The sequence below is a fragment of the Lates calcarifer genome, linkage group LG7_2, assembly GCF_001640805.2.
Source record: "Lates calcarifer isolate ASB-BC8 linkage group LG7_2, TLL_Latcal_v3, whole genome shotgun sequence".
In the NCBI taxonomy this organism is placed as follows: domain Eukaryota; kingdom Metazoa; phylum Chordata; class Actinopteri; family Centropomidae; genus Lates; species Lates calcarifer.
This window is the reverse complement of record NC_066854.1, coordinates 5,919,958-5,926,113: the sequence shown is the minus strand read 5'-3', so window position 1 is coordinate 5,926,113 and position 6,156 is coordinate 5,919,958.

The following is a 6,156-nucleotide window of genomic DNA, read 5'->3' as shown; positions in this document are numbered from 1 at the left end:
AAGTTTTGCCTTTTGAAAATCCAGTGCCAGTGTGAAGCTAACAGTGTGTCTCCAGCTGCACCCTGCCTCCATAGGAAGTGATCTACCTATGGAGCCGCACATTTTCAAGGGTTTTCCTGTTGTATTTGTCACTGTCAGTTGTCATGCCAGATCATGACCGTGCAGATATAAGAGAAAAGCTGAAAGCAGGCAACAAAACAGCTGTAATTCCACTCGCGATCCTTCGCCCTCACATACCTAAACTCTCACCACTAACACTATAAAGAAAATGCAAAGTGCACAGTCTTTACCAAGCGAACCACAGACAAATGAATATAAAAACAGCTGCTGTAAAATGTAAATACAGGTGTACAGTACAATTAGAAGGGTGTGGGCCGGACTTCTTCTTTTTAAGTCCCCTATATGAAACATAATGTAACTCCTGAGCTCAGTGTGTGTGAAGAAATGACTGTTAGAGGCTCGTTCTTGTTGGGAAAATCCTGCAAAGAGCTGTCACTACTGAGCTTAAATGTGAAGCCTCCTCATGTCCATTATACACTATATGATGGTATCTGCTGCTAAGTGTGCACAGACCTGTTTAGATTGCTCCTCTTCGCTCTGGGAATCATTAGAAACAGATTAATTTACGAGTCGTGCTAACTGTGTGCAGTTTCATGTCTTCTCTGCTCGCCAGGGCGCCTGATAACAATTTGAATAATTACAATTTAACAACTGCCATGTGTGAAGAGCAAGCAAGTGGTGTGCTCCTCCTCCTCTTGTTCATATCTCCCATCTGGCAACCAACCTCTCCTCTGCCGGCTTTAAGCGAACAAAAAAAAAAAAAAAAAAAGTTGAGACCCAACTCTAACTAAGCGTCCACGCTGAGGGTCCAGCAGCGGGTGTGTGGCAGCGTTTTACAGACCAGCTGAACGGCCATCAGTAACAGCTCCCAGTGGTGCTGTTTTCCCAGACTTTTCATTGGATTTTACCTCAGGGTGTCCAGGGGAACACCTTTAAAATATAAGTTTGCATGAGTCCTTTAAAGCTAAAGCATAAAATGTCCTGTTTAGTGTGTGTATGTGTGTGTGTGTGTGTGTGTGAGGTTTTTTCTGTGCTCACAGGGTGTTTGAAGTGTGATGAAAACTAATTGGAGATCATAGTTAACTCACATCTAATATTACAACTGCATCAGTGAGTGTTGGTACGGTCCACCGGATTTCTGCTCACACAGCTGGCTATTAGAGCCGTATGGCAGGCTGATACAGGGCCATTAGAGGTGTGTGTGTGTGTGTGTGTGTGTGTGTGTTGTGGGATAGGGACGCAGGTGCTCCGTGGGCTGATATTACCCATGATGCTCGGGGTAAGGGCGTAGGGGTTATGGGAGGGTGGGGGGTGGAGGAAGAGGGCTCTCTGTGGAGCTCACAAACACACCTGTGATCCCCTGCTAGCACGCTCACACACACTGACTCACACACTCACCCACTGCCCCCCCCCCCCCCCCCAGCCTCTGCGCTGCAGCACGTTAATACACACTCTGATAAACAGGCTAATACTCGCAGCGGCAGCACTTTACACACCATTGAACACAACACACGGTAATCAGTGAAGCCAACACGTGGCACTGTGTGTGTGTGTGTGTGTGTGTGTGTGTGATCTTTTGGAGACTTCTGTGTGTGTGTGCATTACATTGCATGTATACAACGAATAGGCATTTTAATGTTTTGTGTGTGTGTGTAAAAGAAAGGGCAAACCTCAGCATTTTACCTATAAAAAACATTAGAAAAGATTCACAATTATATCTGTGTGTGTGTGTGGTCTGGATTGTGGGGACCTAACACAGTCACATTATGAGGACTTGTCTTTCTTATGGGAGAGCAAAACAAAGCAAACCCCCACACTGTGAATAATTAAATGTTAAGGTGAAGAGATGTTATAAGGTTAGATATAAACAAGTAGTCATGGGTAAGGTTAGAGCAAGTCTCCAGGAGTCACAAGTCATGGAGACAAGACTGTGTGTGTGTGTGTGTGTGTGTGTGTGTGTGTGTGTGTGTGTGTGTGTGTGTGTGTGTGTGTGTGTTTGGTGCATGTACTTGACGGAGAATTCATTCTTTCTTTCTTCTTTTTTTTTTGTTAAATCTGTGTTTTATTTTCATAGTTTAGACCAACATTCCCACAGTTAGGATATCGTTTTACCCACCAGCTTCACTGCTAAGCTCTGGGAACAAGACAGTTACATTAAACACAACTTTACAACAGAGCGCACAGGACACAACACGAGCCAGCATTTTTCCAGCTCAGCATTCACTTGCATACCACAAATGGGTTTAGGTTGAACAGACTTCTGGTCGCTTGAAGTTTTCATTGTAAAAGTTGCACCTTAAAATGTCAAATATCATCATCATCTCTGAGAAAACAAATGCCTCAAACACCTGATTTAAGTTGGGAAATTATCAAAACTGACCCTTTTATTGATTATGTTTGTGCTCATAGGTATTAGAGGTGTCACATATTATGATCGGCGACACATGGTAGCGCTAAACATCACAACTTCTGGTCCATGACACACACATATACACACACATATACAGATGGTGAAAACACCCCTCGAACACCCAAAGATGAAACGAGTCAGAAAACAACCACATCACATCTCTGTCAAAAACAAACATTTAATTATGGCGGCTCTGCTGCATTAGTGGCGGACCAGCGGGTTTTGATGTGCGCCTCTAAATAGCGTTACATCGAGCCAGTAACATTTTTTTACACCCACAAAGAGACATTCAAAGCAAATCCCTTTAAGAGGAAAATGAAAAACAATTAAAGACTAATAGTGCTTTAACTTCTAAACGTCTGGAATTCGATAATTTAATGTTCCATTTGTCTCAAGTAGTAAAAAGCTATATTTGTTGTAAATATAAAAAATGTGCCATCAAATAAATTTAAAGCCAAATTAAAGAGCTCAGTCTCTGTTTTGGAACAATTTAAAGAACGGGAGAATTATTTTTGGGTCGCTCATTGATTTATGTGGTTTATTCTGGTTGTTTTTCTACCACTGATGAACCTCAATATCATGAGAAAACTCCTTCATTTTATCTTTAACTTCTCAGGAAATCAGATTTAACAGACTCTTGTCTTGTATCTAACAGATGTCCTGTATATAAAGGGTGAGACTCATGCTAGAAAAATCATGTGGAATGATTCTAATCAACCTACAAAAAGCATCTCGACCACAGTATGCTGCTTTACCTCATATTTAACTCATAGATGTCAGAGTTAATTAAACCTACGACACATGGAGATCCACAGGGCAGTGTTTTCAGTCCCCTGTTGTTTTCACAACATGTGCATCTGCTTAAAATAGATTCTTAAATGCTGATGATTCAGTCATTTAGGTTTCATCTGCCAGAACGAAGAAAGGTGCATGTGTGCTCATTTTGTGTGAAGAGGATTTTTGGCACCACAGCATCCAACACATCATCTTGTATGATGTGGTTTGAATTGGAAGGTTAGCAGCAGATAAAAGATGATGAATGAGGGCAGGGTCCATTGTGGAGGAAATAGATGGGGAGACACCCTGAGGAGGAACCTCTTTTCAGCTTCTTGTGGTCTCTGCTTGTGATCAATACAGACAGCCAGCTGTTTAAAGTCCACACAGAGCAACAAAAAGGAGGAAATCAGGGTTTGTGTCCTTTTCCAGGAGTCTGTGTTGGTTTGCTTTAAAGCGTGACTATGTAACTTTTGAAGGAAGAAGTAACAGATGTTTCTTCTTACAAATGAAAACTTGAACTATAAACACACTTTTTCCAATTCACTGCCCTGAGGAGTTTTGATGCTCCAGCCTTACTTGGTCTGGTATGACCAGCAGCTTATGGTTGCTTAATGTTGATACCTTTAAAACAACTGACTTGACATCAGTATGTAGGGCGGCAACATGCCTCTTAATGCGTCCCTGAGCTTTGACCACAGCACCGGCCTACACTGACTCCAGCAAAAATGAGAGTAAAGGAGCTATTTAGGCGCTCTGTGGTTACGTAAGGCAGCAGTGGTTTAATTCACGCTCGGTAAATAATTGTGTCATTGCACAGCGAGCGCGCTTCACCACCCAGGATTTCACACCATATCCACCAATTCCAACTTTGGTGACTTTCAAAAGAAAAAAAAATCATCACAGAAAAAACTCACAGGCTGTGATGAAACCATATAATGCAAAAGGTCTGGTTAAGTAACTTTAAACTTTAAAAATAAATTTTAATCTCATGGAGCATACAGGCAATGTATTTTTTTTCCAACCAACTTTCAACCAACTTCCTGTTTTTTCTCATTCTTGTTTGAATTATTAAATTTAATTATTTGGAAATTTTATTAATTATGTTTTAAATAATAAAGTGGTTTGTTAAATCACAAACTTTCCAAACCTATTCTTCCTCTGTCTTTCACGTTACAGGGGCATTAACTATCTTAAGCTAGTACCAAGTGATGCTTTATACAGTTGTGATTATAACTGTAAGACATAAACATAGTTAGAATAGATTCCCAATGTTATCATTTTCAGAGTGGCTAAGTGTTTAGGCTTGGATACAAAAACTCATTCCTAAAACTCCTAATTCAAAAGAAGAAATACATTTGTATATATAGTAGTTGTACATGTGTGATGAAGTTGCTATGGGACCATTCTATTTTTAATCTTTTTATTGCCATCCATTTTTATACAGATTTTATATTCATTTTAATTTTACTGAACATAATGAACAAATAACATTTTCAACACTCAATACACTTTAACTTTAACTCATCAATTTAATTTTACATTTAATTTTCTTACTATCTTTTCTACATATTTTCTGACTTATTTGCTGTATGCTCAGTATTTTATATGGAGAGAATGACAATACATTTAACCCTCACTTTGTTTTTGTTTAAGCTGCTAACAGGACAAACTTAATGGTAAAAAAAAAAAAAAGCTTATGGGACACTTAAAGACAGGTAAGCCTAACACTACAAAACAGATCATATCCATGACACACTGTAGAAGGTGGATAACAGTGTCTGGACCACAGCTGAATTCATGAACTCTTACAGCAGGCTGATATCAGTCCATGTAACCTCAGTGTGAGGCAGTGGAGCCGTCGAGGAAGCGCAGCTGGCCTGGTGGCTGTGGGCTCTTGACACCAGCTGCAGACTCTTGTGCAGAAAGAGCCACCAGGTGTCTGGGATTTCACGCTCCTTCCCTCCTCCACTGGTTCCCACTGCAGCCTGCTGAACCGTTACCGGCTTGGATTAACACCGGCTGTTCCTCTGTGGTGCCGCCATGGGCCCGCAGCTCAGCACGCTTTGCTGCTCGTCGACTTGCGCTCCACAAGGCAGAGCAGGCTGTGTTTGGATTCAAGTTTACTTTGAGTCGCTGTTTTGTAACCTTTCCTGATGTGGTGAAGGGTGCAAGATGTTTGCAGACCAGCCAATCACAGTTGTTTCCACTCTCTGGGTACTGTTGTCAAGTAATGGAAAAGTCTTTTAATTAAACATAAGAAACTGAAGGTAAATAATTAAATGATAACTTTGAAAAGATGTAGGATAAGGGACTGTGAGCTTAAAGGATCAGTTCACCCAAATGACAAAAAGACAAAGCTTTCATTCTCATTTTTCTCATTTTCCATGCAGATAAAACCTTGTTGTGGACCCAGATGACGCGCTGTAACCCTCTCCTACTTTTCCCTCCTTTTTTCTCCTTTCTCCTCATCTTTCCTTCATTATTCCCTTCTTCATACCTCTCCTCCTTCCGTCCTCCCTCTCCTCTGACTCTCCTCTATCTAATCATGACTGTTTGAAGCTTAACTGGATGTAAACAAAGAAAGGAAGTCTTTAGAGTCAACATACACACATACACACACAAGAACATGCACTCAGATGCATGCACACACATCACACAGATACACATATGCATACACACACAGCATAGGTGTATATAACATCCAAAGCTACATAAATATGCACACACACAGTTATACGAGCATGTTCATAAACACAAATACGCACACACACAATCTTCAGACCAGGCAGCTCTGACAACTGCTAACAATTACGACAAATTAGTGGTTCAGCTTTGCCAGCCAGCCACACTGCCTGTTTATAATGTGATCGAACACAAATGTCATAACAGTGAAGTTTTGAGACAAACAA